The following is a 13,823-nucleotide window of genomic DNA, read 5'->3' as shown; positions in this document are numbered from 1 at the left end:
TCCTTTTTCTTACCTTAGCTAGTGTAGAACAGATGTCTCTACAACAGTAAAATTAAAAAAAAAATATATGCCTTTGTTTAGAAAACAACCTCGTTGAAAAAATGAAATGGCGTATGGCTTTTAGTGCCGGGAGTGTCCGAGGTCATGTTCGGCTCGCCAGGTGCAGGTCTTTTTTGATTTGACTCCCGTAGGCGACCTGCGCGTCGTGATGGGGATGAAGTGATGATGAAGACGACACATACACCCAGCCCCAGGGCCAGCGAAATTAACCAATGATGGTTAAAATTCCCGATCCTGCCGGGAATCGAGCCTGGGACCCGTGTGACCAAAGGCCAGCACGCTAACCATTTAGCCATGGAGCCGGACACAACCTCGTTAATATAAGTACACTATGGATCGGGTTCACTCGCGAATAGGGATCGGAATCACCTGCCAACGTAGAATAATTTTTGGCTGAAGTTTGACAATACCGGCATCTTATTATACAAAATATCTTGTATATATTGTATTTGTTTAAAACGCTATATAGATCCTGTACATTTGTGAACCGAAAATTCTTAAATTTGTACATAAAGAAAATAAGAAAAAATATACAGTACTGTTATGGACTTACCGGTATGTATGAAATCCTTTGGAAATATCTGGAATAGTCTATTAACGGCGATCCATAGTCAAGCTCAACAAAGGTTTTCAACACAATGCTTCTCTCATTGCTCACCAGGTGGCATGGACCGGCATGGAGGAAAATTTAACACAATAGGATTAATTAATATATTTACGTCGCACCGACACAGATAGGTCTTATGTCGACCATTGGATAGGAAAGGCCTAGGAGTTGGAAAGAAGCGGTCGTGGCCTTAATTAAGGTACAGCCCAAGCATTTGCCTGGTGTGAAAATGCGAAACCACGGAAAACAATATTCAGGGCTGCCGACAGTGGGATTCGAACCCACTATCTCCCGGATGCAAGCTCACAGCCGCGCGCCCCTAACCGCACGGCCAACTCGCCCGTTCACAATAGGATTCACCTACCTCCAGTAGGTGATTGGAGTTATCGATCAATAATACACGGAAGCATTTAAAATTTTTACAACATTAAATTGAAGTATTTCGGGAAATCATCTCTACAGTATATTAGGTTCGGTTATTTTGAAATAGTGTTAAGAGTATTTTCGCGTGTTGTCATGACACACGATTAACGAATTTCATAAGTAATTGGATATTAAAGAAACCACTGATATCTTTCTTAAGCTCATGAACCCCCCCACCCTCCTCACCACCCCTAATTTTTCCAACCGTGGTACCATGTACGGGTCCTGTCTTGCCCAGCACTTCGCACATCCTCATGTAATACTTTCGTCTGGGGAGAACCTTGTGCTCAGTGCTAGAACTATTACAATTTTTAAAGTTGAAAGAAAAAATATAAGATGATTTAGGTCTGTGTCTACTGAGGCGTTTGAGAGAATTATATTTTGATTTACCATCTGGAGGAAAGTAGTAACTAACGTTAACTAATCGTAATTTAAATCTCTCATTTACGAGTTGGCTGATGTTAGCGCGTCCCACGTGTTGCATAAGAATGTGAAAATTGATATAAATGGCAAAGCTTCTCAATTATTGCTGTGTCTCTAACTACATAATAAGAAAATGAGTTAGTAGAGGAATATAGTAGTTAAAGTGAACCCTCTAAAGAGACGGTTTATCTCATTCAAAGAATGGTTGAAACTGCAAGTGTGCAAGCGTTCAGTACAGGAGCATTCACTATCATCATCATCATCATCATCATCATCATCATCATCATCATCATAATAATAATAATAATGAAATCACGAAGAAGAAGAAGAAGAAGAAGAAGAAGAAGAAGAAGAACTCATCAAATAAAAGAAACGAGATCTCTTATGCCCGAATGTAAGTCTCGTGAGGAATGTCTTACTTCACTGGCGGGTAGCCTACGTTACACACAATTTATGAAAATATGAAGACTAACGAATTCCTCCGACAGCATTAATTTTTCTTCGCCGATGGTAGAACGCTGGCATCCTGAGCCCAAGGTGGTGGCTTCGATCCCAGCTCACTGTTGTATTTGAAGATGGAAAAATACGTCAGTCTCTTGGGGGCAGATTTACCAGTACGTAAATGAACTCATTGGTACCTAGACGTCTCTGAAAACCGTGAAAGTAGTTAGTGGGACGCAAAAACCGCTTTTTAAATTGACGAACAGATAAGTTGCGCTGGTGGTGATGATTATTGTTTTAAGAGGAAGAACAACTAGGCAACCATCCTCTATATAACACTAACTCTTACGATAAGCAGGGGATGCCGTGGGTGTTATTCTACCGCCTCCGCCCACAGGGGGGATAAATTGCTGTATTGTCCACACAAAGAACTTGTAGCTTGGTGCCAAATGCATGAAATCTTCATCCAGACGTAATCACAAAACCACAACGGTCTTCAATGATTAGCACGCTATGTTCTGTGTTAATATAATAATGTTTATTGATCATTTTTTCGTCTTATGTACAATATTAGTATTTGATGTGTCCACCCCCAGGGTCATGAATATTTGTGTCCTCCTCAATGTCGTGTAAATCATTGGTAAGATGTGCTCACAATGTGTGTTTGGAATAGGCCTACATATTGGCATTTCCTTTTTGGATCATCAGTACCTCAACAGAATTCTTTAAAATCGCTCCAAAATGTTCAGCAACATTTCAATTTGGAAATGCACGTGGTCATTCACCAGACCCAAAAATAAATCAACGCCACTGTCTTACAAGAGCTGTTGCGTTCCATTCGCCTTGAAGCACGGTGTTTTGTCAAGGAGAAAACAGACGTTTGCCGGATCAAGAGTGTTGGCTGGATCTCGCAAGAAAGGAAAATCATTTTGCTCTAAAACCGTATCCCCGAAATAATCACCATTCTATGTCCTTCTTCCATGGTCTTCTTTGCTGTGAAACACAAATTTTCCAGTAGAGCAGGGTTTCTTCTGTAATTTCCGATAATGCTCATCATGGATGACATCATCAACTGAAAGAACCCAAACGCTGTCATATGGGTAGTTAAGTCTTAACATCCACACAAAGAACTTGTAGCTTGGTGCCAAATAAATTAAATCTTCATCCCAACGTAATTACAAAACCACAAACGGTCTTCAATGATTAGCATGCTTTTCATGAATTTTGGAATTACGTCCCGATAAATAGTCTTACAGCTTTTTCTTTTCTCTCTTCTGCAATATTTCATTTGCAACATCTGCATTACTTCCATGTCTTTTCCCATTGTTGTTCATGATGATGTCCTTGCTCTCTTTGTCCAAATCCTGTCTTGCAGTTATCGTATCCTTTTTCACCAGTTTGTCGTAAACCACCGATCGCTTCTTCGCAATCTCTCAGCTATTCACTTTCGGTTAATAAATTGTCCGACAACCTTCATTGGCTCAGGATACGCATTCACTCTAATACGGTCAATAAATCGTTGCTCATCCGTGTGATTCAGTATGTACGCCATGGTTTATTATTCACAATGAAATGAAAAGACATTCACGTTAACTATAGTTCCGTTTCTATGAGTTTCGACTTGACTTAACTGGAACTCAGACTTTGGTGCCAAATTATCTCGAGTATAAACAGCTGATTCACGACACACAGCACGAACGGAAATGTATATACTCGAATTCGAGATGGGAGTTACATATCGTTACATGATACGGTATCCTATTCCATCAGTGTAAGCTGTTCCAGAAAATATTATGTTCCGCTGGAGACCCTAATACAAAAGTAACTGTCTGAGCGAAACCAAGGGGAGGGTAAGAGTTTCTGATTGGCTAACGAATATTAGGAAGTACAGCAGCTCGCTAGGGCGCACTCCTACGCAGGCGCGAGCGAATATGTTGTAACAGTTTAGAGCAGAGGCAGTACTAATATTCCTACTAGAGGTGGGCTAAACTGTTATTTTCCAGTAACATGTTCCAACATTCCAGTTCCACTGGAAGATGTTATAAAAATGATAATATGTTCCAAAACTAACAAAGCATAATGTTACTGTATTTTGCTAGAAGGCGCCAGATATTTTGACGGGCGAGTCAATCTGCGCAATCTTTCGAAAGGTGGGATTTCTTGAGAACCATTCATGTGCAGTTTGTCGCTATGTGCCTCTGACCACACAGCTCCACGTGTAGCGTAGTATACTACGCCGACAGCTGTATAAATTGGGTGTGGAAAAGACCGGAAACGCCTCCACTGATAGCCGCGAAGTGACGGTTTCACTTAATTACTACCGATAAAAGTGTATCATACAGAAACAGGACAAAACTAACTAGGAAACATTTTGTATGTACTAGGGGTTCGCCCTCTTCGCTAGACCTTCCATTTTTCTGTACTGAATTGTAGTAAATAAATTATAATAACTGCAGTAGATTCAAAACAGACAAAGTCTAGACGTACACAAAAAATAGGCTTTGAACGTAGTTGTGTGTTTGTATTCGGAAGATCGTGGGTTCGAACTCCACTGTCGACTGCCCGGAATATGGTCTTCCGTGGTTTACCATTTCTACACCAGGAAAAAGGCGGAACAGTATCTTAATTAAGGGCCCTTTCACACGATCCACTGCTTGCCACGCCACTCCACTCCACTCCACCAGAGGTGTGGTAAAAGGCCGGTAGCGACTTGTCGCTGAAGTTGGCAACACTGCCGGTAGCGTTCACACGAGACACTTCGTGTGGCGCAACCTCCGTCCACTCTCGTCAACAGCAGGCTGCTGTCGACCGGCCTGAAGTGTCTTCCACACTGGGCGACCGGAAGCTCACTCATCACTGAATCAGATTAGCTCGTTCAGACAGTCAACATATAAATTATACTCCGCACGGCCTTACTTCTAAATTGAAGTTTCGCAAAACAAATGAGCATCGCCTTCCCTCTGTTGCCAGCGCGCTACGCCTGCGAGAACAGCTGATGCAATATGACCGCGGTAAACAGCCCTTGTAAATTATAATACAGTACTCAGAAAAACGAATGAAAATGGATTGAAAACAAATTCACAAGAACTACACTTTCTAACAATATCTGGCACTAAAAGAGAATATATTATTAACAATAAAAGAGAATGAGGAAATAACACATCACTAACGGCTAATGGCTGGCACAGAAAGGAGGTTATGGGCTACAAAGGGAACACACTACTGATCTCAGAGTCACTGTAACCCTCCAACAATATGAAAAACACACTAAATATTGAAGGAAAATGCAAATGATCGCGAACCGTACCGAATACCACACACGCTGAGCGAGATAGGTTAAGCACGTGGTGAATGTAAATATTAGAGTTGGCAACTAGGTTTTGAGATCGTGCTCTGCCGATATAAATCGATATGAATGGCAGCTTGGGATTGGTTGGATGTCTATGCTTCAGCGCATGACCACCAGACAGAGCCAAAATCTGCTAAAACGTCAATTTAGAAGTAGAGCCGTACGGAGTATAGCTACAAGTTCGAAGATTTCGTTTCAAAATGTCGGTTCCATTCATAGATACTGAAAACTTAATAATAGAAATACAAAATCGGCCTTGTCAGTGGGATTAACGAACGACAGACTATTCAAATAAAATAAAAGGCTTCAAATGTGGAATGAAGTTTCCCATGAAGTGATTCCACTTTCTGCCGAACTGGACAACTCCAAAGAGAGAGAAGTTGATATCTACAGTAATAGGCTATATGTGTTATATGTTAACAATTTTCGATATTACAATAACATGGGTCATTGAAAAATAATTAATCAAGGCTTTTTAGCAGTCTTCATTTCAAAAGAACTGCTTCCAATTAAATTACATAATAACATTTTCTTATTCGGACCGAACACGATAGCTGCAGTCGCTTATGTGCCGCTATTATCCAGTATTCGGGAGATAGTGGGTTCGAACCCAACTGTCGGCAGCCCTGAAGATGGTTTTCCGTGGTTTTCCATTTTCAAACCAGGCAAATGCTGGGGCTGTACCTTAATTAAGGCCACGGCCGCTTCCTTCCCACTCCTAGCCCTTTCCTGTCCCATCGTCGCCATAAGACCTATCTGTGTCGGTGCGACGTACAGCAACTTGTAAAAAAAAAAAAAACGATCTTATTCGTGAGAACTACCAGTCTTATTTACAGAAGGTAGGTGTTGGTAGCAAGGCCATACTGGTAGCTCACTAAATCAGTCGTTCAAACGGTCAACATTGTGTGCGTCACAAGTTTGAAGTTTTTGTTTCAAAATATCGGCGGAATACATTTTCTCATGTTGGTGTCCTGACGCTGTAAACTTGCTTCAAGGATTGACAACAATTCAAACAAATTCCCACTCATACGAAAGTAATTAAGGAACATTTTTAGATCATTGGTATGTTCATCTAGAAGAACGATGTGAGTTCCTCGTTCTAGGCGATATGATTTCAATGGATGGACCCAATGAACCTTAGTACTGTTCTTTCAGCTCAACCTTCTTTTCGAAAGAATAAAAATCCCAAGAATAATATGCGCGTCCATGGACCAGATTCAAACCGAGACGCAAATATGAGGTGGGGACGAGAAGTTGCCGGTAAGTTGACGGAAGTGGACGGCAAGTGTCTGAGAAGTGGAGTGGAGTGACGTGGCGTGGCGTGGAAAGCAAGTGGACCGTGTGAAAGGAGCCTAAAGCCATGACCGCTTTCTTCCCACTCTTAGCCCTTTCCTATCCGATCGTCGTAAAGACACATGCCTGTGTCGGTGCGACGTAAAGCCAATTTAAAAAAAGGAATAATCAAATATAAAATCAGTGAACATAAAATGCATATGGCATAGATTACAAATTGTTATAAATACCTTTTATCGTGAAAATCAGGTCTCGAAATAATACGCAAAACGAATAAGTTTAAACAATTAACGAACCTACTTCACAATATGCGTAACCAACTTCTACTATTTCACTAGACAACCGTTCATTAAAATCAAATTCGGTGATCAGTGAATTAGGAAAGAGAGGGCAACACACAATAACTTATCACACACTGGTACAAGACCGTATATTTTAGCAAAACATTTTTCAGTATGAATGTTACAAAAAAAAAAAAAAACCGGATATCTATTTCCCTGTGATAGCTTGTGATGATTGGCATGACTGGGTTTCGCCTGTGGGTGCGTTGGGTATAATGCCAATGTCTGTTCCAGCATTTTCATTTCAAATTGACGGCATAGTAGGACTTAAGCGATGTTAATTTAAACAGTGGTGTCGATTAGGGGATGGGAGCAGTCGTCCCACACTTTGTGGAGAAAACATATTTTTATTCCATTTTGGCCGTCTGAAACTAGAAATTATAGGAATTATTTAAAAAAAAGCAAATTTTATCAAGACCTCTTTTCTTATCAGCTAATTCGTTGCTTTATTTTTTAATTATTAACAAACCCTGGTACTTCTTCTCTGTAATTGTTTTTGGCCCCCACCCTCCCCCTCTCCCACTTCTAATTTCCAATTGCTACTACTATTCGTTATATTGTGAGTACCGGTAGATATCGAAAAGGCTGAGTTTGAAGGGGCTTTCATATTTAGATTGGAATTTTTAAATTAATGACTTTGATCACAAATATCATACGAGGTAAATTTAGTCACTGAAAAATATTTCTTTATATAGGCTAAACTGTGTTCGATCTTTCATTTGTTATAAATGTGAGCGGAGATCTTTCGGCTTCACAGAATAACGATACGCTTCAGGAATTACAATGCTGTTACATGGCCGTAATACTCGATCGTGGTGGAGCAGTGTTCCACAGAGCTGAGACTGTTATCTCGACAGAACATTCATTGCGATCGTACACTGTTGCACAGAATAACACAACGGAACGTGTTAGGAAACACGCTATCGGTGTTACCTCAACAGAACTCTCGTTGCAATGGAACAGTGTTCCACAGAGCTGAGACTGTTATCTCGACAGAACATTCATTGCGATCGTACACTGTTGCACAGAATACCACAACGGAACGTATTAGGAAGCACGCTATCGGTGTTACCTCAACAGAACTCTCGTTGCAATGGAACAGTGTTCCACAGAGCTGAGGCTGTTATCCCGACAGGACATTCATTGCGATAGAACGCTGTTGCACAGAATAACACAACGGAAAGTATTAGGAAGCACGCTATCGGTGTTACCTCAACAGAACTCTCGTTGCAATGGAACAGTGTTCCACAGAGCTGAGACTGTTATCTCGACAGAACATTCATTGCGATCGTACACTGTTGCACAGAATACCACAACGGAACGTATTAGGAAGCACGCTATCGGTGTTACCTCAACAGAACTCTCGTTGCAATGGAACAGTGTTCCACAGAGCTGAGGCTGTTATCCCGACAGGACATTCATTGCGATAGAACGCTGTTGCACAGAATAACACAACGGAAAGTATTAGGAAGCACGCTATCGGTGTTACCTCAACAGAACTCTCGTTATGATGGAACACTGTTCCACAGAAATAACACAACGGAAAATATTAGGAAACAGGCTATCGGTGTTCAGTCAATCATTCAATATTGAACTGCATTTAGGGCAGTTGTCCTGGTGGCAGATTCCCTATCTGTTGTTTTCCTACCGGGCGAGTTGGCCGTGCGCGCAGAGGCGCGCGGCTGTGAGATTGCATCCGGGAGATAGTAGGTTCGAATCCCACTATCGGCAGCCCTGAAGATGGTTTTCCGTGGTTTCCCATTTTCACACCAGGCAAATGCTGGGGCTGTACCTTAATTAAGGCCACGGCCGCTTCCTTCCAACTCCTAGGCCTTTCCTATCCCATCGTCGCCATAAGACCTATCTGTGTCGGAGCGACGTAAAGCCCCTAGCAAAAAAAATGTTGTTTTCCTAGCTTTTTCTTAAATTAAAGAAATGGTCAATTTATTGAACATCACCCTTGGTAAATTATTCCAATCCCTAACTCTCCTTCCTATAAACGAATATTTACCCCAATTTGTCCTCTTTGAATTGCAACTTTATCTTCATATTGTGATCTTTCCTACTTTTAAAGACACTGCTCAAACTTATTCTTCCACTAATATCATTCCATGCCATCTCTCCGCTGACAACTCGGAACATACCACTTATAATACCAACATAAATGGTCCGTTATTGGACATTATAAATTTTCCAGCTAACTCATTCCCGGTTGCCAGCGTTTCGCCCCAGTGTGCTAAGTTGGGCTCATCAGTTGGTAAATAGCACACCCACCAAGACGCATGGCTAGTGCATACTCTAGAGGCCAAATACTTTAGATATGGTACTATATCCCAACCCATTGTCTTTAGTATATCCCCATAAATCTTATCAATTCCAGCTGCTTTTCTAGTTTTCAGCTCGTTTATCTTATTGTAAATGTCACTGTTACCATATTTAAATTTAAATTCTTCTTTAGCATTAGTCACCTCCTCTATCTGGACACTATCCTTGTCCAACAATCTTTACATTCTGCTGACTGAAGATCTGCCTTTTGAAGATCCTCACATACACACGTCCCTTGTTCCAATTTGCACTTCCTTCTTAGTCTCTTTATTTTTCTATTATGATAATGTGGGTATTTACCATTCCTTACCACCTTTAAATGTATAAACCTATTTTGACATTCCTCAACAATTGTTTTAACGCCATCCCAGAGTCTGTTTACATTTTTATTTATCGTTTTCCACCGATCATAGTTACTTTTTAGAAACTGCCTCATGCCTGCTTTATCAGCCATAAGGTACTGCCTAATAGTCCTACTTTTACGACCTTCCTTTCTATCACATTTATTTTTAACTACGACAAAAATAGCTTCACGATCGCTAATATCATCTGTTATTTCGGTTTCTCTATAGAGCTCATTAGGTTTTACCAGCACTACATCTAGGATATTCTTCCCTCTTGTTGGTTCCATCACTTTCTGAATCAGCTGTCTTTTCCATATTAACTTTATTTGCTATTTGTTGGTTATGTTTCCTATCGTTTGCATTACCTTCCCAATTGACATTTTGTAAATTCATATCTCCCGCTACAATCACATTCCTTTCCATGTCGTTTCCCACATAGCTGATTATCTTATCAAATAATTCTGATCAGCGTCCGCGCTACCCTTTCCCAGTCTTTATATTCCAAAGACATCAAGTTGCCTATTATCTTTAGAAATGAACCTTACACCTAGAATTTCATGATTCTCATCTTTTTCGTAGCTTACAAATTCTTCTTTCACCAGAATGAATACTCCCCCTCCCATCATTCATATCCTATCTCTACAATATACACTCTAGTTCTGCGAGAAAATGTCTGCATCATTATGTCATTTCTCAGCCATGATTCAACTATTACAATATCTGGTAAATATATATCTATTAAATTATATTTATTGTAAAACACAGATTTTTAGTAGAATTAGAGTATTAGGCCTACTATTAAGTTATGAATCAATAAATTAACAATTATCACTAGGTCATTTTCATTTCTACTAGCCTACAATAATGTGAAAAATATAATACTAACTAAACATACCTTAGCACTGTAATACACCACCATAGTCATCTTCAAGTTATCAAAAGTGGGAAGGAACGGCGGTTGTCGGCTAATACTGTTTTATACTTGGGGAACTTCTCTCTACTTCCAGTGATGTAACAGGAGCATATATGAAAAACGCTATGGCACCGGCTGTTAAATCCTCTTCAAAAATGTAAATTCTGAATTCTTCAACTGACACACTGTCTGATACCCTGTATTTTTATCCAATACATATATTTTATTTTCTGTCTGACTGTATCCCCAATTTCACCTTGAACATTTTCTATACAATCTTCAGCATTCCTGACTAAATTTATTGATTTTTTCAATACCATGCTACTTTCTTCTAGGCGGGTTATGGTTTCTGGCAAAAATGAAAAATTTGATGTTATGCAGGTCAATTTACCTTCCATTTGAGAATCAGAAAACAGGTTCGCTGCGCACTCCCAATTCCCTTACCACCTGACTTATCAAAGCCATTCACTACTTCTCTTACTATATGAAAATTGTCACAGTAGTATAATGAATGCACTCAACCAGGTACCCCAGCATGTTAAAACTGATGCTGAGGGCTAAGCTACATCAGGAGCTTTGTCTTTGAAATAGGTACTTAGTTCGGGATGGTGCTTTGACAAAAACTTTCTTTACTGTGGAAACGAGTCTATCCACTTCCGGAAATTTTAATCTGACCTCATCCGCAATTCGATGAAATGCACAAGCCAGGCAAGTAACATGCACCATCTTAGTGTAAAATTATTTGATAGATTTTGCTTCCATTACCTTGTAAGGCATTGCATCTGTTAGGAAGAGTAGCATGTTCTTATGTTTTATTCTGTTAGGCCATATTAAACAGCAGGGCTGGGTGGCTCAGACTGTTGAGGCGCTGGCCTTCTGACCCCAACTTGGCAGGTTCGATCCTGACTCAGTCTGGTGGTGTTTGAAGGTGCTCAAATACGTCAGCCTCATGTTGTTGTTGCTAGTTGCTTTACGTCGCACCGACACAGATAGGTCTTATGGCGACGATGGGGCAGGAAGGGGCTAGGAGTGGGAAGGAAGCGGCCGTGGCCTTAATTAAGGTACAGCCCCGGCATTTGCCTGGTGTGAAAATGGGAAACCACGGAAAACCATTTTCAGGGCTGCCGACAGTGGGGCTCGAACCCACGATCTCCCGATTACTGGATACTGGCCGCACTTAAGCGACTGCAGCTATCGAGCTCGGTGAGCCTCATGTTAGTAGATTTATTGGTACGTAAAAGAACTCCTGTGGGGCTAAATTCCGGCACCTCGGTGTCTCTGAAAACCGTAAAAGTAGTTAGTGGAACGACGTAAAAGGTAAAGGTAAGAGTGTATTCTGCCCGAAGGCAGGTCTGAACCTCCGCAGAGGTATGTCTGAGCCGGAGTTTACATACGGTAGGGTAGCCAGTTCCTTTCCACTCCTCCATTCCCTTACCCCCCCCCCCCCCCACCAACAGCATGTGGCAACCCATTCAAATCTTGACCATGCCCAATGTTGCTTAACTTTGACCGAGCTCGATAGCTGCAGTCGCTTAAGTGCGGCCAGTATCCAGCTATCGGGAGATAGTGGGTTCGAGCCCCACTGTCAGCAGCCCTGAAGATGATTTTCCGTGGTTTCCCATTTTAACACCAGGCAAATGCCGGGGCTGTACCTTAATTAAGGTCACGGCCGCTTTCTTCCAATTCCTAAGCCTTTCCTATAATATCGTCGCCGTAAGACATATCTGTGTCGGTGCTACGTAAAGCAAAAAAAAAAAAAGTAAATAAATAAAATAAAAAGCTTAACTTTGGAGATCTCACGGATCCGGTGTTTCAACACGGCTCGTTGCAATGGAACAGTGTTCCACAGGGCTGAGGATGTTATCCCGACAGAACATTCATTGCGATGGAACACTGTTCCACAGAATAACACAACGGAACGTATTAGGAAGCACGCTATCGGTGTTACCTCAACAGAACTCTCGTTGCGATGGAACAGTGTTCCACAGAGCTGATGCTGTTATCTCGACAGAACATTCATTGCAATGGAACACTGTTCCACAGAATAAGACGACGAAACCCAACCATGCTAAATCGTAATGAACTAAAATAACTTCAGTAATTACCAAATAGAAATGACTAATGAAATAATGAAATAATGAACGGTTGAGGAAGAACTGCTACCTGTTACAAATATAACAGGGTTAATTGATTAACATGTTATTCTTGTAAGGGGCTGCCTGGCCGAGGCGGTAAAGGCGTGCCCGGTTCGCCCGGAAGGACGTGGGTTCGAATCCCCGCCAGGAAGTCGTAAACTTTAAGAAACGAGATTTCAACTTCCGGAGTTGCATATGGCCCTGAGGTTCACTCAGCCTACACCAAAAATGAGTACCAGGTTAATTCCTGGCGGCAAAGGCGGCCGGGTGTAGAGCCAACCACTCTACCCCACCACGTGCCGAGGTTACGAATAGTGGAAGCCTTTACCTTCTACCCATCAAGGGGCCTTCACGGCCTGTACGGAAATGACTTTGCTTTGCTTTTTTTGTTATTCTTGTAACATGTTAACAGGCTGGAACACTGTTATCTTAACTGTTACGTTAAAAACCGCCCATCTCTAATTCCTGCCCCGTTACTTGCTGGCCGGTTACAGATATTCTTTAGTTATTCGAAGTGCCTTGTATTAGCCTCACATATGGTGATACATACAGAAGCGTAGTTCCTCGAAACTGTTACTCGTGGTCTTCCCACTTTGCATCTCGTGTTTCATGCCGAATTGTGGACAGAGAGCTAAAGACCCGATACGATTGATGTGGAAAAAACTCAATTACAGGGAAACGGTTTCTTGGAAACGTGTTGTAAGAAGGTAAATAATAATAATAATAATAATAATAATAATAATAATAATAATAATAATAATAATAATAATAATAATAATAATAATAATAATAATAAATAATAATAATAATAATAATAATTAATAATAATAATAATAATAATAATAATAATAATAATAATAATAATAATAATAATAATTTTAAAAATTCAACTGGTTAGTATGTAGTTGTCATTAATATACATGGTATTCAAGTATCAGAACCTGACAAGCCATCGTAAGTGCCATCACGTGTATCTGTTCCTCCTGAAACGCCATAGGCTGCAACCTGCAAGGCAGTGCAACAACAGCTGTTATTATAATATTTACCAGTACAAAGGAAAATGAGTGATTATAGAGAAAAAGATGCTGGACAATCCACTTACACACTTGTTTACCGCATATTCCCAACCTTCATCCTGTGACGGAAGACGAAGATTTTGGAGACTTTTA

This window comes from Anabrus simplex, chromosome 1, assembly GCF_040414725.1.
Source record: "Anabrus simplex isolate iqAnaSimp1 chromosome 1, ASM4041472v1, whole genome shotgun sequence".
Taxonomy (NCBI): Eukaryota; Metazoa; Arthropoda; class Insecta; order Orthoptera; family Tettigoniidae; genus Anabrus; species Anabrus simplex.
Note: the sequence above shows the minus strand (reverse complement) of the source record.